We start from the raw sequence: 22,052 nt of genomic DNA, 5'->3' as shown, positions 1-22,052 counted from the left end.
AAATTGCCTTTGTGGACTATAATGGGCAGTTTATTCACACGATGCCTCAACATGCATTGTTGCAGTCCTTCAAAGAACTTCCCTTCCAACCAAGATGTCTACAGTCAAAAAGACCTATTCCTGATACAAAAACTGTTTTCACTGATGGATCAGGGAAAACACACAAAGCTGTGACCCTGTGGAGAAATGATACAGGACAATGGGAACATTCAATAACTTTCTACCCTGGATCTACCCAGCTAGTCAAACTGGCAGCTGTGGTATAAGCATTTAATCTTTTTTCACAGGAACCTATTAACATTGTTTGTGATTCTATTTCTGTTACAGGAATTATTGAGAGAATAGAACATTCATTCCTGAAGGAATTGTCTAACAAAGATCTTTTTGTGTTACTAACCACTCTGTATAACCTTTCACTTCACAGGTCTCATGAATATTACATCCTACACCTTAGTTCACACACCACTCTGCCCAGACCTATAGTGGAAGGTAATGCGGAGCAGATGCTCTCACCATGACAGTCACTATACCACAAAAGTTAGGGCAGGCAAAACTTTCTCATGATTTCTATCATCAAAATGCCCAAGCACTGGCAAAACAATTTGGCTTAACCTTGCAACAAGCTCTAGATATAGTGAATGATTTTTCGTAATGCCAGCAAACTTTTTCCTTACCACAAACGTTAGGTACAAACCCATGAGTGTTAAAACCCAATGACATTTGGCAAACAGATGTTACCCACATATCAAGTTTTGGGATTTTTAAATATGTGCATGTTTCCATTGATACTTTTTCAGGTTTCATAGTAGCAACAGCTCACAAAGGTGAGAAATCAAAAGATGCAACCCAACATTGGCTGGACGTTCCTCAACAGATAAAATCAGATAATGGACCTGCATACACATCTTGAAAAATACAAGATTTTTTTCTACACGTGAGAGATCAAACATGTTACAGGTATTGCCCATTCTGCAACAAGCCAAGCCATGGTGAAGAGGCTACATTACAAATTGAAAAACATGCTACTGAAACAAAAAGGGAGAATCTAATAGGTATGCTCCCTCAGTAGCAGCTTGATAAAACAACCTATGTTTTAAATTTTTTAAATCTTTCCACTAGGGATGACCTCATGGCACATCAAAGACACCTGGGTCAGACAAGTGATGGAGAAGGAGTTCACCCAGAAGTTACATACAAGGATGTACACAGTGGTCAGTGGAAAGGTCCAGTTCCACTGTTAGCTTGGGGGAGCAGTTATGGATGTGTTTCTTTACCTACAGGATCATATTGGCTCCCAGCAAGACATCAAACCCAGACAAGGATGACAACAATTAACCTTGATGTCTTTCTTCTGCTATACTGCCATCAAATGGTGGAAGGAAGAATCTATTTGGCACACATTTTCGACCCACCGCTGTTTCGGCCTCTGACCTGGTGGGATCCAGAACCTCCCATCATCAACAATGGAATGGAATGGGTAGGAGGAACTTGGATTCCTCCCCTAGATCAGGATGTTGTAAATACATATATTACTAATGCTTCTTATGTTAGTGATTTACCACCTATTTGCTTAATGTGGAATCAAACTAGTACCTTTTCACCTTTACCTTGTGCAAATTTTTCTATGCAATTGCGCTCAATATATGAATCCTTAGGAAAAAATTTGACTGCTATTACACTGCCGACCATTCAGTCTATCTCCAACAATTCTGTGGCTGCCACCCCACCTCATTATCCCAAATGTTATTTTATGTCCATTTCCAATTTACGATGTTTGGATGGACATCATGTTTAGGACAATAACCATAACAATTCTTACAATATGGGAAAATAATTTATTTGGGATCACATAGTATCCTTAGAGAAAAGGGGACAAATAAAATCATTCTTCCCTTCTAAAAGACAAACTACAGCATTGTTTGGCATGATAGTGGAATGGCCAGACCCTTGATTCAATATTATCTAGATAATAATCAATAACGTGTTCATAAGCATCTGTGGAAAATGCTGTTACCTGCCTTTGGTAATACCATATTCCAAGTGAAACTGAATAAGAATGCTACCATTGCAAATTTGACATTGTTAAAGAAACAATCACTAATGACTAATACTTCACACCTGTATGTTTTTGCTTTAGCTAATGAGTTTTCAATTGATTATAGGAATGACTTGTGTTTTCTGTCTGCTAATTCTTTTAAGTCATGTGTAACCAATGAAGACCTTAATAACTTTTCTGTCCTTCTTCCATTTAAGGGAAGACCGGAAATTTGGGTACCTTTAAATCTGACTAGGACTCAGGAAGGACAAGACAGACTCTCACAACTGGCTTGATTATTCCAGGAGGAAATCCAAAAGAGTAAGAGACGAATTTGCAAATTTGATCTTTGCCATTCTCCTGGTTTAGGGCAAATTTGGGAGGAAACCTCTGAATGAGGTCCCTCGGGAAAAAGGGGGAAAAAATTGGAGAGAAGTGGAAAAAAAAGAACTGTTTATTCAACAGGCAACACACCTCCCAGCACAACAATGAACAATATCAAACAGCAAAACCTCTCGCCGTTCCGAGGAGATGGCAGATTTAGAAGAGTTCTTTCCGTGGGCTGCCCGGCTCACTCAGTCTGTTCTCAGTCCCTCCTGTGCTGGGAAATGCCGCGGCCCAGGCCAGGCCTGGTGGGCCACAGGTGTGAGCTCCCAGTGCTCTTCTGGTTTTTCAGTCCAAAGCAGGTTCAAACAGTTCCAGGAAAACAGAAAAAAAAATGGGAAAAAAACAAACAATCCAGGGGGCTTCTCTGCTTCAGCTAGCCAAAAACTAACCAAGAGCAAAGGAGAGCTCTCTCTCGCTGTCCACCGCAGACAACACAGTCCGAGAGCAGGAATGCGGGGGAGCCCGTGCAGTCTCTGATAACAAACTCTGCACTTCTTCTTCCCCCCCCTGCCCTTTCACTCCTGGAACCAGTCTTAAAGTTGCAGAATTTAATATTCAACACCAACAGAACAGACGATTTGGGGATATAGGCATCATACAGTCACCCCAAGACATTCCACCCCTTATCCCCATATCGTCAGCTTACTACCATATCTGATACACACACTAATTCTATAAACACATACATCATACACATATATATATACAAGATACAGCTATAGACAGACAATGACAGTGATATTCAATAGTAATATTTACATATGGTTCTTACCCAACAATTAGATCTTCCTGAGGTACACATTGTGTTGTCCTATTCTTCTGCATTATTTACTATGTGCAACCTGGTCCTTGAGCAAAAACAATTTTATGAATGGGTTTGTCTGTATTTGAGGCAGAATTGATTCAAACTTTTTTCCTTAACAAACCCCTGGCATGCACCACTGGAACTTTATCTACTGTATACAAGGACTCAGACTGGGCAGGGCTTGCTTGATTTGTGGAACTTTGGGTGTTAACTAACCAAGTGGTCTTTGCTAAATGCTGCTCCCAATTCTTAAAAGATTCCCCACCCAATGCTTTCAAAGTGGTTTTTAACAGTCCATTGTACCTTTCCACCTTTCCTGCAGCTGGTGCATGGTAGGGGATATGGTACACCCACTCAATACCATGTTCTTTGGCCCAGGTGTTGATAAGGTTATTCTTGAAATGAGTCCCATTGTCTGACTCAATTCTTTCAGGGGTACCATGCCTTCACAAAACTTGTTTTTCAAGGTCTAAGATGGTGTTTCGAGCAGTGGCATGAGGCACAGGGTAGGTCTCTAACCATCCAGTGGTGGCTTCCACGATGGTCAGTACATAGCGTTTACCTTGGCATGTATGGGGCAGTGTGATGTAGTCAATCTGCCAGGCCTTTTCATACTTATATTTGGACCACCGCCCTCTATACCAGAGGGGTTTTACCCGCTTGGCCTGCTTGATGGCAGCACACGTCTCACAGTCATGAATAACTTGAGAAATACTATCCATGGTTAGATCCACCCCTTGGTCTCGTGCCCACTTATAGGTAGCATTTCTACCCTGGTGGCCTGAGGCATCATGGGCCCATCGAGCCAGGAACAACTTTCTCTTGTGCTGCCAGTCTAGGTCTATCTTTGACACTTTTATTTGTGCCTCCTGATCTACCTGTTTGTTGTTTTGATGCTTTTCATTAGCTTTACTTTTGGGGACATGGGCATCTACATGACGGATTTTCACAGGTAGCCTTTTTACCCGAGTGGCAATGTTTTTCCACTCGTCAGCAGCCCAAATTGGTTTTCCTTTACGTTGCCAGTTAGCCTTTTTCCACCTTTCCAGCCAACCCCACAAAGCATTGGCTACCATTCATGAATCAGTGTAAAGGTAGAGCTTTGGCTACTTCTCTTTTTCAGCAATGTCCAGGGCCAGATGAACAGCTTTGAGTTCAGCAAGTTGACTTGATCTACCTTCTCCTTCAGTAGCTTGTGCAACTTGTTGTGTGGGGTTCCATACGGCTGCTTTCTATTTCCGGTTCATCCCCACGATGCGGCAGGAACCATCAGTGAAAAGAGCATAGCGTGTTTCATTTGCTGGTAGTTGGTTATACGGTGGGGCTTCTTCGGCCCGGGTCACTTGTTTCTGTTCCTCTTCGTTGGCAAGACCGAAGTTTTTATCTTCTGGCCAGTTGGTAATTATCTCCAAAATCCCAGGGCGATTCGGGTTTCCAATACGGGTGCGTTGTGTGATGAGGGCAATCCATTTGTTCCATGTGGCGTCAGTGGCATGGTGGGTAGGAGGAACCTTTGCTTTGAACATCCAGCCCAGTACTGGCAGTCGGGGTGCCAGGAGGAGTTGTGTTTCCGTGCCAACCACCTCTGAGGCAGCTGAACCCCTTCATAGGCGGCCAAGATCTCCCTCTCTGTTGGAGTGTAGTTGGCCTCAGACTTTCTGTAACTTCAGCTTCAGAATCCCAGAGGTCGCCCTCGAGTCTCTTCAGGTACCTTCTGCCACAGGCTCCAGGACAGACCATGGTTCCCGGCTGCAGAGTAGAGCACGTTCTTCACCTCTGGTCCCGTCCTGACTGGGCCAAGGGCTACTGCATGAGCGATTTCCTGCTTGATCTGGGCAAAGGCTTGCTGCTGCTCAGGGCCCCAGTGGAAATCGTTTTTTTTGCGGGTGACCAGGTAAAGAGGGCTTACAATCTGGTTGTACTCAGGAATGTGCATTTTCCAAAAACCTATGGCACCTAGGAAAGCTTGTGTTTCCTTCTTGCTGGTTGGTGGAGACATTGCAGTGATCTTATTGATGATTTCAGTGGGAATCTGGCACTATCCATCTTGCCACTTCACTCCCAGGAACTGGATCTCCCGGGCAGGACCTTTGACTTTGCTTTTTTTGATGGCAAAACTAGCTTTCAGGAGAATCTGGATGATTTTCTTTCCTTTTTTAAATACTTCTGCTGCTGTGGTCCTCCACATGATGATATCATCGATGTACTGCAGATGTTCTGGAGCATTACCCTTTTCTAGTGCAGCCTGGATCAGCACATGGCAAATGGTGGGGCTGTGTTTCTACCCTTGGGGCAGTCAGTTCCACGTGTATTGCACACCCCTCCAGGTGAAAGCAAACTGAGGCCTGCATTCTGCTGCCAGAGGAATGGAGAAAAATGCATTGGCAATATCGATAGTGGCGTACCACTTTGCTGCCTTGGACTCCAGCTCGTACTGCAGTTCCAGCATGTCCGGCACAGCAGCACTCAGCGGTGGAGTCACCTCATTCAATGCACGATAGTCCATGGTTAATCTCCATTTTCTTTTAGATTTACGTACAGGCCAGATGGGGCTGCTGAAGGGTGAGTGGGTTTTTCTGACCACCCCTTGGCTCTCCAACTCACGGATCATTTTGTGGATGGGGACCATGGCATCTCGATTCGTCCGGTACTGCCGGCGGTGCACTGTTGAGGTGGCAATTGGCACTTGTTGCTCCTTCACCTTCAGGAGTCCTACTGCAGATGGGTTTTCTGATAGTCCTGGCAAGGTGTTCAATCGTTTAATGCCCTCTGCCTCTACAGCAGCTATTCCAAAAGCCCACCTGAGTCCCTTTGGATCTCTGAAATACCCATTTTGGAGGAAGTTTATGCCCAAAATGCGTGGGGCCCCTGGGCCAGTCATAATAGGGTGTTTCTTTCATTCATTTCTAGTCAGGCTCACCTCTGCTTTCACCAAAGTAAAATCCTGTGATCCCCCTGTTATACCAGCAATAGAAACAGATTCTGTCCCCACATGTTTTGATGGGATTAGTGTGCACTGCGAACCGGTGTCAACCAAGGTCTTATATTTTTGTGGTTCAGATGTGCCAGGTCAATGAATCCACACAGTTCAAAAAACACGGTTTTCCCTAGCCTCTACCTGGCTAGAGGCAGGGCCCCTCTAAACCTGGTTATTCTTCTTTCTTTGAGCATATGTCTTGGAGGTTCCTTCAAGGGGATTGGACATATCATCATTATCATCATCATCGTACTTGGCAGTTTGGCTACGGGCAACTGGAGCTGTTTCCCTTTTAGTGGAACTTTCTTTCTGCATTTCGTTGTCCTGCAATTCAAACACCCGTTTTACCAGAGCAGTAGTAGATTTTCCATCCCACTTTTTCATGTTTTCTCCAGAATCACGCAGGAAAGACCACAATTCAGCTCGTGGGAAGAGTCTTTTCTCCCCATCTGGGGAACGTTTACGTTTGGGGCGAGAACCTTTGATCCGTATAGCCGAGATTTGGAGAATGTTCTCTTTAATCTCCTCCCTGAGTCTCTTATGATTCTCCTCCATCCTATTTTTTAATTTCCCCAGACGTGTTTCCACAGCTGCAATTCTGGCATGTGTTGGGCCATGCACAGCATCTGCATATGCTCGGAGCTTCTTCGCCATATCAAGCACGGTTTCCTTCCTGTCATCCCCTTTCATTATTGCTAAAGCAGAAGAGTATTCTTGTGGCCCAAGTCGTACAAGTTTTCGCCACATCACAGGTGTACATGGTACTAAGTCTGGATTCTTAGTTGTTAGGTCATCTGAAAAGACAATTTTTGCCACTGCCATTTCTCTCAAGCGTTGAATCCCTTGTTCTATGGTCTTCCATTGGGTTTGCTGCATATAGAGATCGTCTGCACACAGGTATCTTTGTGCCACACTTTCCAGGACCCGTGCCCAGAGACTCTGAGGATTAGCCCCCCTCATTATTCCTTGGTCAATAACTGGATCATGTGACACAGATCCTAAATGCCTGGCTTCAGTGCCATCCACAATTGCAGCCTCGCCTGCAGCATTCCAGAGACGGACTAGCCAACTAATTATAGATTCATCAGGTTGTCGGGTGTAATCCTTTCTCAGGCCATGAAGATCTTTCAGAGATAGGGACTCAATATTGGCTTCTGATCCTGTGCCAGTTGTCCTGACTTCTGATTTTGTATCAGAAGCCTGCCTTGAGGGTCCTTCCCCCTCATCATCATCGTCCACTGGCCGATCAGTTTTGCTGGTGTGTTTTCTTCCTGCAGCAACTGCCAGTGGCTTAGGTTTACTATCTGGTTTAGCTACAGCCTGAGTGACTGGGGTATTGGCTGGTTTATCTCCCTGCCCCCCTGCTTCTCTCTGCTGCCCTACAGTATCTAGCAGTGTGCGATAAGCATATGCTAGGGCTCAGCTTATTGCAATGATTCTTTTCTCATTAGAATCATCATGACACTTTCCTTCCAGGTATTTCCCTACCTCGTCTGGGTTTTGAATTTGTTCATGTGAAAATTCCCAGGCTGGGGGATCAGAAAATTTTTTCAGGGTTCTGCCCATTCTCTCCCATTCCCCACACCACTCAGAATTTTCCACACCTGGGCCTACTGCTGGGTCAGGGGTCCCATCAGCTCCTCTGGACACCTCAGCCCTCACTCTAGAGAGGCTGCAGACTGTGTAGAGGAAGCTTACTAGATTAAATACCAGGACGGCAGTTTCCTTGACATTCAGGGGAAACTGAACATTCTCAAAAATTGACTTAACAGATTCAAGGGAGAAAAAAGAAAGCAAAGGCTGAAAAGCCTCATTTCCTGCTCCTCCTCTAACAAACTGGGTGCAATTACTAATGAACCTTCAAAACATGGTATTAGAACTGGGATGCAGGGTAGGACAAAGAAACCATAAACCATAGATACCTAGAACAAACTCCAGTAGCTTTATGAACTTTCTATAAATCATTATCACTGAGCCCAGCACAATAGCTATTCTAATTCGTGCTTCTCTACTGAAAAAACTGCATGTTAGGGACACTACTGGAGCTATCTCTGGATAAGAAAATAAGCCTAGAGACCAGAAAGGTATTAAGACCTCAAAAAAGCCTAGGGACCCGAGACCCATAAAGGCCTCTACCCCGACAGACACAGCAGACATTATGACTTCAAACAACATGGTTACTGACTGCTTTACCCCAATACAGAGTAAATATAATCAAAATGCAATCAGAACAGTTTTTTTTTTCCACTTTCTCGAGCCCCACGTTGGGCGCCAAAAGTATTTGTCCTGGTTTAGGGCAAATTTGGGAGGAAACCTCTGAATGAGGTCCCTCGGGAAAAAGGGGGAAAAAAAATTGGAGAGAAGTGGAAAAAAAAGAACTGTTTATTCAACAGGCAACACACCTCCCAGCACAACAATGAACAATATCAAACAGCAAAACCTCTCGCCATTCCGAGGAGATGGCAGATTTAGAAGAGTTCTTTCCGTGGGCTGCCCGGCTCACTCAGTCTGTTCTCAGTCCCTCCTGTGCTGGGAAATGCCGCGGCCCAGGCCAGGCCTGGTGGGCCACAGGTGTGAGCTCCCAGTGCTCTTCTGGTTTTTCAGTCCAAAGCAGGTTCAAACAGTTCCAGGAAAACAGAAAAAAAAATGGGAAAAAAACAAACAATCCAGGGGGCTTCTCTGCTTCAGCTAGCCAAAAACTAACCAAGAGCAAAGGAGAGCTCTCTCTCGCTGTCCACCGCAGACAACACAGTCCGAGAGCAGGAATGCGGGGGAGCCCGTGCAGTCTCTGATAACAAACTCTGCACTTCTTCTTCCCCCCCCTGCCCTTTCACTCCTGGAACCAGTCTTAAAGTTGCAGAATTTAATATTCAACACCAACAGAACAGACGATTTGGGGATATAGGCATCATACAGTCACCCCAAGACATCCATCATTTCTCCTGTAATAGTTTTAACCACAGCCTCTGCAGCTGCTGCAGATTTAAGTAATTCCATTCAAACTGCACACACCATGGGTCAAGCTCTAACCAGTATTACAAAAGAATTACAAACACAAGAGCAAATTGACAAAGAAATAATGCCTGGATTAGATGCCTTAGAAAGTGTTCTTTTGTGGATTGGCGAAAGAGTTGAGGCTCAAATAACCCACATATCTGGTGGTTACTGCCCTGAAAATAGAGAGAAAAGACAGCAACACACACGGACCTCTTTGGGGAAAAAAGGCCAACTTTATTGTATGGACAGCCCATATTTAAAGTGTGTTACGTGCAGCTAGGACAGGACAGTAGTTCATTGGACAATTGGGAAAAACATCCTTGGGACAGTACCTCAGGATGGATCCCACGGGAAACACACCAGGTGTTAATCTTTGTTATGAATTCCACTCTGTTTTTCACCATATTATCACCCTGGGAGACTTTCTCCCTAACTGCATCTGTAGTCAGCTTGTCAGCCTGGGAATGGACCTGAGAGTCAGGAGAAATCCAGGCCTGAAAAGAATTTCCAAGCTGTAATTCCCTAGCTCTCTAAATGTGTGTGTCCACAATATCCTTACATTGTGATTGGGAGCACATACATAACTCTTTGTGTGTCACTTCTCTTCCATGGAATGAAATGGAACAAAATTGGGAAACAATCAAAAACCACCTCCAAAGAGCCTTTGATAAAGCTCTAAGACAAGATATCCACTAACTTTAAACTCGGTTAAAATATCAACTCAGAGATCTGCAAACTCTGGAGGATCAAAAAGTACTGACAGACTTAAAAACTGATCTTGGCGAAATTAAAAAAAAATTGTTTTCAGGAATAAATTTACGTATTTGGGGTTTTATTGGATTAGGTTGTCTTACAGTGATATCTTCATATATTTTCTGTCTTGTCCTTTTGTGCTGATTCTACATTCAGTTTTCTTTAGGTTCAAAGATAAAAGGAAGCTATTGGTCTTTATTATGTGTGGAAACTACAACAGGGTGCCTTTAATTTACACATCTGATGTGAAGTTTCTATGTGTTTGTCTTGGGTTACAATGTAAGGTGTAACCAAAGTAAGTATTCTATCACCATCTACATAAGCTGTTAAAATGGGTGGAACAGTATTTCTTTATCTTCATCATGACTCAACCTTGATAACTCCCTCAGGGGAAGCAGCAGACACCCTGAGGGGGCCATCTCTGCTAATGGGCCATCAAGGACTCCCCAGAATGACTCTTAGAATTATACCACCCCACTGTGAAATTCCCTGCCCAGGGGAAGGTACTAAACATTCCTGCCTGTATATAATCTGGGGCTTGGGACACCACGATACCACCCCTGGATATCCAGAGGACAAGAGCTCTTGAAAACCACCAGTCAACCTCCAGAGAAGGACCAGACCTTTTCTACAGGATCTCTGTTTCCAGAAGGCTACATCCATCACTCCAATTGGACTACAGCCACTGTTTAATCAGACTACTACCACCACCCTGACCAAAAGGGTGTCAGGTCACATTCTGACTTTGTCAATTTAAGCCAGTGTTCCTGTACTATTGCCTTTATTGTAATTTTCCTATTAAGTTGTAGTTCTGACTTGGAATTTCTTGCAAGATATTTGAGTAGGGATAATTCCTCCTGCTGGTTTACCTTCAAACCAGCACAGGGCTTAAAGGCAAGAGGGACTAAAGCGTAATGCTATGGAAAAGGTCCTGAAAAAGATGTTATGCAGCTGGCAGCAAAGGAAGAGTGAAAGCTGGCAGATATGTCCTAATTGCAACAGTTTAGATAACTCTTCCTGTAACAAAACCCTCTGTAGAAAAGGAACTGCTACAAAAGAAAAAATTTTCCAATGGAAGAACCCTGTATGATTTAAATTCATCATTAATTTTAGTCTCAAAAACTAACCTAAAGCCCCAACAACAAGCTATTTTACTTCAAAAAGAGCGAATACAGTCACCAGCACTTCCACTTTAAGAATCCTGGCTGTTTGCTTCGACTTACTTGCTTATGAAGATGTTCTGCTTCCTCCTGGTATGCAGCAAGCTGTTGCTTCCATTGTTTTACATTGGCAGTGGACTCCAACAGGGCTGCAGTGAGCTTAGCATTATTACCCTTGGGTGTGGCCAGTTCTGCCTCCCAATGTTTGCTGATTGTCAAACTGCACAGACAGAAAGAGAATGGTCAGACCCCTCTTTATCTTTTTTTTTCTTAAAATGTCTTATAATTTTTTTTAATATTCAGGAAAAATAGAATTATGAAAAAATTATCTGATTGAATGTCTAAATGAGAATCCAAGTGCTCAAATCATCAAAACTTTAAATTCAGAAAATATTAATGAACAGATTTTTTGGATATAGATATAATCATTATTGGAAAACAACCTCTACCTTACCAGTTGAACAGGGTCCTTTTTTTAAAATAAAATGTTAAGGACGATGAAATCCACATCAGCTTCCCAAAAGCAACAGCATGTTATTCTAGAATATGTATATTCTAAGTTATGATTTTAATATATACATATTGAGAGCAAGTATTTTTTTAATGTATTACTTTATTAAATATATTGTAAATAAAGATATGTCACCAACTTGATTAAAGAAAGCTAATGCAGTGCTTTGGAACTACAGCTTAGTTGCCTAAATGCAAATCTTCTATGCCTGAAATATACTTTCTTTATTAAATACCATATTTAATTTCTACTTACAAATTTAAACGTCTTGAATTTCAACGCCATAATACTGTTATTGTGCCTTTTTTCAGTAATATCAACAAAGAGACCAAAGATTGAGGAGTACAGAGATATTGCTTTAATACAAAGAGGAAGCTGATGTTGGGGTCTCTTGAAGTAGCCTATGGAGGAACGATCCTTGCCTACAGTTTAGTTATTCTCTGAGGAAACACAGAGCTTTATTTTTCACAAATAATTGGTCTGTCATCATCCAAAGACCCAATTCTTGCAGTCAGTATACAAGGGAAAACATCTCAGACACATCAGTTGAATGTACTAGTATACAAATAGTTCATCAATGTTTACTTGTATAATGTCAACAGCATGTGAGGTGCACACCTATATGGAAAATACTTATAAAATTAATTAATTTTGTTTAATTAGTTTACTATTAAAGGCATCAATGGTGATCTGTAACAATGGCCAAAATAATTTTGTATATAGGTTTTTGTATAGTAGTAATTAATATAATTATTATAAAATATATTTTATTCTGCTTAATTTAAGTATGAATCATTATTATTTTGTATGCAAGTGTCCTAGTGTGACGTTATGGTGTTTGTATCTCCAACCGTGTGTTCTGTTTATGCTTGGTATTATGTCCTGTGCTTTCAGGACTGACTCTGAAAATGAAGCTTTGTTTTGTCTTGTTATCAGCCGGCTCACCTCCCCCATGGTCTGTGTTTAGGAGAGGCTTTGCTTGCTTTGCTTGCTGCTCGCTTAGCTTTGCTTGTTTTGCTCGCTTTGCTTTGTTTCAAACTGAATACCATCTGAACCTGTTCCGGACAGGGACCTGGGAAACACCAAGAAACAACAGGAGTCTGCATTCTGTGACCTGCAGCAGTCATTCCTCAGCACCAGAGACTGATAACCGGGCGACCACTCACAGGGGAGACTTTCTGAGTTTGTCATCTATTCAGAACGGTGAAAGAGTTTTTTGTCAGCTGGTGGGTTTTTTTGTGCTGGGGAGTGGTTTCACTTGTTAAATAAACAAGTTTTTTTCCACTCCTCTCTGAGGAAATTCTTCCGGAACCCAGTGGTGGGGGGAGGAGTCGTGGGGGTTTGCTTTCTGGGGGCTCCTTCCGGAGGTTTTCCCCCAAAATTTGCCCTAAACTAGGACAAATATTTTGGCGCCCAACGTGGGGCTCGAGAAAGTGGAAAAAAATCCTGTTCTAATAATATTTTTGTTCCAATTACTTTGTGTTGGCATAGAGCAGTTACTGGCTATGTTGTTTGAATTCATAATGTCTTTTGTGGTGGAGGCCTGCATGTGTTTCTGGTCCCTAGGGTTTTTTGAGGTCTTAATACCTCTGTGGTCCCTAGGTTTATTTTCTTATCCAGAAATAGCTCCAGTATTGTCCCTAATAAGTAGTTTCTGCAGCAGAGGGGCACTGACCAGAATATCCATCAGGCTGGGCTTGGTTGCAATGGCTTGCAGGAGGTTTGTAAAGGTGCTGGAGTCTGTTCCAGGAATGTATGGTTCATGGTTATGGTTGTGCACCCAGTTTGTTAGAGGAGAAGCAGGGGATGAGGCTTTTCAGACTTTGTTTTCCTTCTTCTCTTCTGAATTTGTTACATCCCTATTAGAGAATGTTCAGTTTCCCCTGAATGTTAAAGAGACCATCTTTCTGGTGTTTAATCTGGTAAGCTTTCTCTATACAGTCTGCAGTTTCTCTAGAATGAGAGCTGAGATTTCTAGAGGGACTGATGAGACCCCTGACCCCAGAGTAGAGCCAGGCGTGAGAAATCCTGAGTGGTATGGGATATGGGAGGATATGGGCCAAATCTTAAAGGAATTTTCTGACCCTATAGCCTGGGACTTTCCATGTGAAGAAATTCAGAACCCAGCTGAGGTGGCAAAGTACCTGAAAGAGAAGTGCCATAATAACTCTAAGGAGGAAAGGATCATTGCAGTGAGCTGGGCCCTGGCATATGCTTATCACACCCTGCTAGATACTGTAGGGCAGCAGACAGAGGAAGGGGGACAGAGAGATAAATCAGCCACTATCCCAGTCACTCAGGCTGCAGCCAACACCCCAGGCTTGAGGCCAGCAGCTAAACCAGACAGTGAGCCTAAGCCAACAGCTAAACCAGTCAGTAAGCCTCAACCAATGGCTGTTGCTACCAGCACGAGAAGTGGAAAGTGCACAGACAAGACCGATCAATTAGCAGATGACGATGATGATGATGATGCAGGAGAAGGACCCTCAAAGCCTCCTGACATAAAACCAGGAGTCAAAGCAACTGGTACAAGATCAGAGGCCAATATTGAGTCCTTTTCCCTAAAGGACCCCCGTGGCCTAAGAAAGGATTACACCCGACGACCTGATGAGTCTATAATTAGTTGGTTGGTCCGTCTTTGGGATGCTGCAGGCGAGGCTACAATTCTGGACGGCACTGAAGCCAGGCATTTGGGATCCAATGCCTGAGAGAAATGGCAGTGGCAGAGATTATCTTCTCAGATGACATAACAACTAGGAATCTGGACTTGGTACCATGTACATCTGTGATGTGGAGAAAACTTGTACGGCTTGGGCCACATGAATACACTTCTGCTTTAGCAATAATGAAGCGGGATGAGAAGGATGAGACCGTGCTCGATATGGGGAAGAAGCTCCGAGCATATGCAGATGCCGTGCATGGCCCAACACATGCCAGGATAGCAGCAGTGGAAACACGTCTGCAGAAATTAGAAGATAAGATACAGGAGAATCATAAGAGACTCAGGGAGGAGATTAAAGAGGATCTTCTCCAAATCTCGGCAGTACAAGTTAGAGGCCCTGGTATCCAACGCAGACGTTCCCCCAATGGGGAGAGAAGGTACACCCCACGAGCTGAGCTGTGGTTCTTCCTGCATGATTGCAGAGAAAACATGAGGAGATGGGATGGAAAATCTACTGCTGCTCTGGCACAATGGGTGCTTGAATTGAAGGAAAGCAAGACTCAAAGAGGAAGTTCCACCAAAAGGAGAGCAGCTCCAGTTGCCCATAGCCAAACTGCCAAGTATGATGATGATGATGATATGTCCGATCCCCTTGAAGGAACCTCTAAGACATATGCCCAAGGAAAGAAGGATAAACAGGCTTGGAGGGGACCTGCCTCTAGCCAGGGAGAGGCTGATACCTCTAAGTTTAAGTTTTCTGTTCTGTTCTGCTTGGATGTGCTTTTCTGTTGTGCTTGGGTGATGAAGACAAAACAGTCCGATTCTACCTAGGGACTCAAGGACAGTATCTTTAAACTTCAAGCCCTAAGCATAAACAACGTGAAAAGAGGAGGGCAGACACACAAGCAAGCAGGAGGATGAAACTTCCCTATTTGAGACTATTAATTGGACAGTTGACTCCTGCATGCAAATGGACTGAAACCTATAAAGGCGTGAGAACTCATGACCAACCCTTCCTTTCCTTCCATCTTGGAGCCATCCGGGCAGGGGCCACCACTGTGGCACTTGTATTGCTGGGGTGTGGCTTTTGTAGGCCTTTCGTGGGCCTCACAATAAATACCCATTTGTTCCCCTTAACTCTGTGTGCAACCTCTGTCCCAGCTCCTCAAGGCATCAAGGCGAGGGAAAATTGTGTTTTCTGGACTGTGTGGATTCGTTGGCCTGGCACATCGGAACCACAAAAGTATAAAGCTTTGGTTCATACTGGTGCCCAATGCACATTAGTCCCATCAAGATATGTGGGGGCAGAATCTGTCTCTATTGCTGGTGTGACAGGTGGATCACAGGACTTTACCTTGGAGGAAGCTGATGTGAGCTTGACTGGACATGAATTGAGAAAACATCCTATTGTGACTGGCCCAGAGGCCCCATGCATTTTGGGCATAGATTACCTCCGAAGGGGGTATTTTAAAGACCCAAAAGGATTCAGGTGGGCATTTGGGATAGCAACTGCCGTGACAGAGGGCATCCAGCAATTGAACACCTTGCCTGGACTGTCCGAGAATCCAACTACAGTAGGACTTCTGAAGGGAGAAGAGCAAAAGGTACCACTTGCCACTTCAACAGTGCATCACCGACAATACAGAACAACTTGAGATGCTGTGGTTCCCATCCACAAGATGATTTGAGAGCTGGAGAGCCAAAGGGTGGTCAGCAAAACCCACTCACCCTTCAACAGCCCCATCTGGCCTGTGCATAAATCTGAAGGAGAATGGAGATTGACAGGCCAGGCCATTGAAGGCGTGGGAGGCACAGCACAGACTTTTGTGAGTCAGTGGCCTGTGCTGATCAGGAATTTGGAAGGGCAGACGGCTACCGTCCGACCCTACATAACCTCAGCTCCGGTCAACCTCTGGGGACGGGATGTTTTGGCTGCCTGGGGAGTGCGCATTCAGTCAAATTTGTAATTGGGACCACTGAAATGAAGGGCAGGAATTATCCTACGATGCCTCTCTGGTGGTTGACTAATACCCCGGTTTGGCAAGCACAGTGGTCCATGCCAAAAACAAAATTATTAGCCCTTCGCCAATTACTCCAAGAAGAATTAGAACAGGGACACCTCGAATCTTCCAACAGTCCCTGGAACAGCCCTGTCTTTGTGATACAGAAAAAGTCAGGGAAATGGAGATTGTTACAAGATCTCAGAAAGATAAATGCTGTCATGGAGAGCATGGGGGCATTGCAGCCTGGGATGCCATCGCCCACCATGCTCCCCGCTGGATGGGACATTCTGGTCGTTGATTTGAAAGACTGTTTTTTTACTATCCCCTTGGGCCATGATGACACACCAAAGTTTGCTTTTACAGTATGTGATAGGTTGACTTAGGAAGAAGAAACTCAGAAGAGATTCTTCCTAAGGGAATTTCCTCTGTAGGGGTTGGGATACCTGCAACAGCCAATTAGAGAAAGTTAGTTCGCTCCGTGAACACACATTTTGAGGAAGGTAATCCGGAACTGACCCTCTTGGTCTTCCGGCGGCTGAGCAGGTAACATCAACCCGAGCTTCCCCCCTCCCCCATGCGGGGGGGGGGGGGAGGCTCGGGAGGCTGCTTGGGCCCCTTTTGCCAACGAGGGGGACCCGATGGCCGGGGGGGAGAAAAAAGTTGTGTGATAAGACCTTCACGGCTTCCTCCTCCATGGGCCCGCGGCTCTGGCGTGGGGGGAGGCCGACTCTTGCTGCTGCCGGACGGGCCGGGCCTGCCCGGGTGGCCATGAGCACTGTGGGGCTGCAGCCCAGCCCCAGAAAGGCTGATTGACACCTCAGCAGCCCCCCCAGCACGGCCTGAGCCTGGCCCAACTCTTGTAGTTGTGTTAAACTTTAACTCTTTAGTGCTCAGATAAGATTTGCAAAGCCTCCAGCCTTTCCTTTTAATATGAAAGGGAATAAGAAGATTTCTGAAGTCAGTGATGTAAGAGCTAAGTTTTTAAGATGGAAGGAGAATGAGAAGATGCCGAAATGGCTGAAAATCTTTTTGTAAAATTGTAGGGATGAACTGATGTACTGAATATTCCTATAAACCATGGAAAGAGACATGGGGGGATGGAAATGTTCCATTTAATAGATGATTTGACTAAAAAGCACCTGTGTTGAGAATTTCTGTCCTGAGAAAAGAAGGGGATTTTGGTTTTCTGAAGATGAAGCCTGAGCAGAGAAAAAGGAGACAGAGAAAATCTTTGCCGTTGAACATTTCATTCTTAAAAGTAATACCCCATGGAGCAGACATGGCCCACATCTACAACTTTGGGACGGCTGTAGAGTTGGGAGGAGCGTCACGGTTGCAGGTTCCCGGGCTGATGCAAATCGTGAAAGATAAAACCACAAGAGAACTGTTTTTTTTTCCTTCTTGTGGGAAAAATCCCTACAACTTCAACAAGAAGAAGCTTCTCTCTCCAGGAGTGAACTGAGAAAGACTAAATTGGGCACTGACCGAAGTATTTGTTATATGTTTGTTTTGTTGTTATGAAGATTGGGAGAGGGAGGGAAGGAGTGATCTAAAAAAATCTTATTCTGATTTTTTTTTTCTTCTCCTTTTGTTTGTGTAGTTAATAAATTTTCTTTTATACTCTCTCAAGTTTTAGGCCTGCCTTGCTCTTTTGCTCCTGGTTCTGTCTCACAACAAGAAAAATAAGTTTATTCAAATTGGCAACTCAAACTCAAGACATTAATTTGGTGCATTGGCCGGGAAAGTCAAAATTAAACCAAGACACAGTACCAACAGTGAACAATTCCGAGCCTGGACAGAGATATCAGTGGAGGGTTTTGCCTCAAGGTTCTCAAAACAGCCCAACAATTTGTCAGTGGTATGTAGCTCAGGCCTTGTCTGGAGTTCATGACCAGTTCCCTAAGGCGTATCTCTATCATTACATGGACGACATCCTAGTAACAGCTCCTACTCAGGATGAGTTGCTGAGGATAGAACCTCAGCTGCTCGCTGCTTTACGCTCTTATAGGCTGCAGGTGGCTCCAGAAAAGGTCCAGTGACAGCCTCCCTGGAAGTATTTAGGTGTTGGAGTCAGTAAGTCAGGAGTCTCTCTGATTTCTTCAGAGAGAGATCAGAATGCAGGGATTGAGTTGAAACCTTTAGATGGATTGAGGTATATTAGGCCTCTCACTTATAAGGCAGAGGTGAAGATTTAGGTTGTAACATAAGAGAGAGAAAATAAGTAAGTAAATGGAATAAGTTTTAAGTGCTTTTAGTAAGCAAAAGGTCTTAGATGCCTCAGAAGTAGTACATGTTCTAGTGAAGGTTGAAAAACATGCTAGTGTTTTCTTAGAGGCTCCAGAAACCTAGCTTCAGACATAATAGAGTTAAAGTTTAGAATATTGCTTACATTTTTCAGTTAGAACAAGATAGGCCATGAACGTAGTCTATACATAGCCTGGCGTGCTAAGAAACTAGAATTCTAATAGGTTAAGGAGTAGTGGTCCGAGTTTGTGTCTTAGCTAGTTGGAAAGTTTCTATAAAAGAACATGCATCAGGGACAGCTGGGGCTCTATGCCAGGGCTTTATGCCATGTGCATTTTGCCATTGCATTTTGCCACTGCAACTTTGCCATTGCTTTATGCCATTGCTTTGCTTTGCTTTGTTCTTGCTTTTAAGACTGATGTGCTTCTACAATAAGTAACTTTATAGCAACTATTAGCCGCTTCGCTTTTTAAACAAAAAAGGATAGGCCTGACAGTGTGGGTGCACAAGAGGCACACGGAGGTTCCTCGAAACCCCACATTTAGGGGTCAAGATCCTGGATCGAACAATCCAACATCAGGAGGTGCAATTCACAGATTCCATAAAAACTTTAAATGATGCTCAGAAGTTGCTGTGTGTCATTGGTTGGTTGCGTCCTTATCTAGGACTGACCACCGAGCAATTGTCCCTGCTCTTCAGTATCCTGAAGGGGGACCCTCGCTTGGATTCACCTCGAACATTAACCCCTGAGGCACGGCGAGCACTGCAGCAGGTGCAGCATGCTCTGTCTACCCATCAAGTATGCCGAGTAGACCCGTCTGTCGATATCACTGTGTTTATCATCAATCCAGATTCACATCCTACAGGTATCGTTGGCCAATGGAATGATACCTGGCCTGATCCCTTGCAAGTTCTGGAATGGGTCTTTCTGCCGCATCAGCTGAAAAAGACGGTTAATACAGTATTCAAATTAATTGCCTGACTGATACTGAAATGCCGTCAATGATGCGTGCAATTGATGGCAGTGGACCCCACTACACTTGTGCTTCCTGTGGAGCGGGAGTTTTTTGAAGGGGCTTTTATTAATAGTGTCCCCTTGCAAAGTACGCTGCAAAATTTTAAGGGGCAGATTGTTTATCATCTCCCCAGCCATAAGCTACAGCATATGGCAAAGACAGTTAAACTGTCATTAAGAGCCAAATATAGTCGGGCGCCAGTGCAAGGTCCTACAGCCTTCACTGATGGGTCAGGCAAAACAGGGAAGGCCATTATTACGTGGCAGGATGAGTCTGGCTGGCAAACATTGGAAGGTCATGAAACAGGTTCTGCTCAGATTATTGAGTTGAAGGCTGCCACTATGGCATTCCAACGGTTTTCATAGGCACCTTTGAATTTGGTCACAGACTCTGCGTATGTTGCAGACATAGCTCAGCATTTGGATGGCTCGCTCCTGAAAGAGGTTGATAACGCCATCCTGTTTAGGCTCTTGAAGACCTTGTGGTACTCAATCCAAGCCGGAGCTCATCCATATTATGTTCTGCACATATGGAGCCACACGGACTTGCCAGGGTTTCTGAGAGAAGGTAATGCCAGGACTGATAGGTTGGCTAACCCTGCCTGGGTGGCACCTCAGCCTGATAAGATTGCACAAGCCCAACCATCTCATGAGTTTTTCCATCAAAATGCACCTACTCTGCAAAAACAATTTCATCTAACAGACACTGAGGCTCGTGACATTGTCGCCTCTTGTGATGACTGTCATGGCCTGGCTGCTCCTTTACCATTGGGGGTAAACCCCAGGGGTCTTAAAGCCCTGCAGCTTTGGCAGACAGACGTCACTCACATAGCTGAATTTGTCAGGTTGAAGATAGTGCATGTCTCTATTGACACCTTTTCTTCTGCCATTTGGGCATCTGATCATACTGGGGAAAAGGGTCGAGATGTGATTGCCCATTGGAGAATGGCTTTTGCAATCTTGGGCATACCTTCTGCAGTGAAAACTGGCAAGGGCTCTGCTTACGTCTCCCAAAAGACGAGGCAGTTTTTGCAAATGTGGGGAGTCTCACATAATTTTGGCACTCCACATTCTCCAACAGGCCAAGCCATTGTCGAACGCACTCATGGCACCTTAAAACGTGTTCTAGATAAACAGAAAAGGGGAATGGCTGGGGAAACACCACACAGCTGATTAGGAAAAGCTTTATACACCATCAATCATCTTACTGTGCCAAAAGATTCCGATAATCCTGTTATTGTGAATCATTTCTCATCGTTACAGGCCTCGGATGAGATACGAATGCCTCGAACAAAGGTCTTTATACGGGACCTGACCACAAATAGGTGGGAAGGCCCGCATGACCTTATTGTTTGGGGTCGTGGGTATGCTTGCGTCTGAACAGATACCGGGGTACGCTGGCTGCCCGCGAGATGTGTCCGCCCTGACCTGCGACATCCGAGACAGAATGTGGCCAATGCACAGCCTTCAAATACTGACCAGCATGCTGACCACCAGAGTGATGGCCCCTCTACAAGCGGAGGATGAACACCTATCTGCTCGTAGTGGAACTGTTTTTTAAAACCAATTGAAATACTATTAGATATGTTTAGAACTGTTTAGAAATAATGTTAACGGGTTTTTTTCCTTTTTGTCTTTGGATAGGATTTTGTAGGGGAAAAACACCAGGTTCAAAGACTCCTCCTGGGAATGTTTTCAGGTCTTTTGAGTCACGTTTGTTCTCCTTTGCAAAGGGCCCTGCAAAGAGATTACAAACACTTCTCATTTCCTTTTTCTTTTAAACTAAAAGGGGGACCTGTGAACACACACATTTAGAGAGCTAGGAAATTACAGCTTGGCAATTCTTTCCAGGCCTGGATTTCTCCTGTCTCTCAGGTCCATTCCCAGGCTGACAAGATGACTAAAGCTTCAGTTAAGGGAGGCAGTCTCCCAGGGTGATAACATGGTGAAAAACAGAAGGGAATTCATAATAAAGATTAACACCTGGTGTCTTTCCCGTGGGACATCCAGACATGCTGTCCCAGGGATGTTTTTCCCAATTGTCCAATGAACTACTGTCCTGTCCTAGCTGCACGTAACACACTTTAAATACAGGATGTCCATACAATAAAGTTGGCCTTTTTTCCCCAAAAGAGGTCCGTGTGTGTTGCTGTCTTTTCTCTCTCTTTGCAGCGCAGTAACCACAACGGGGTAACGTTTTGGGGTGGATAGAGTATTCAGAAAGAAAATGAGTGGTGTAATTGCACCAATCTGGATAATTATAGGCTCTGTTGATGGGTGATATGTCTTTTCTGTATGTGTTTCGGCTTTGACTCAATCCAGGCCAATTTTGCTTTGGACTTTTGTAGTAAAATTTGACACAGTATGTTGCTTTGGAGGACCCCAGCAAATCTAATTCGTGGAGTTCCTCGGGAGCATTTGGCAGTATTTTTGTCCAATGGTCCCAAGTGTCAACTGGATTTGGTCTCTTACCAGTGGTGTGGAGAAGCTCTGAGTTCTGGAT

At 44.2% G+C, this 22,052-nt stretch overlaps 1 pseudogene; it reads right to left on the bottom strand.

Annotated features, from left to right (window-relative positions):
• Window positions 1-5,265: 5,265 nt before the first annotated feature.
• LOC148220014 (uncharacterized) lies at window positions 5,266-8,379 on the bottom strand (annotated as a pseudogene).
• Window positions 8,380-22,052: the final 13,673 nt, after the last annotated feature.

The sequence above is a fragment of the Sturnus vulgaris genome, chromosome W (assembly GCF_052056855.1).
Source record: "Sturnus vulgaris isolate bStuVul1 chromosome W, bStuVul1.hap1, whole genome shotgun sequence".
NCBI lineage: Eukaryota > Metazoa > Chordata > Aves > Passeriformes > Sturnidae > Sturnus > Sturnus vulgaris.
Note: the sequence above shows the minus strand (reverse complement) of the source record. Positions and strands in the feature narration are given on the sequence as shown.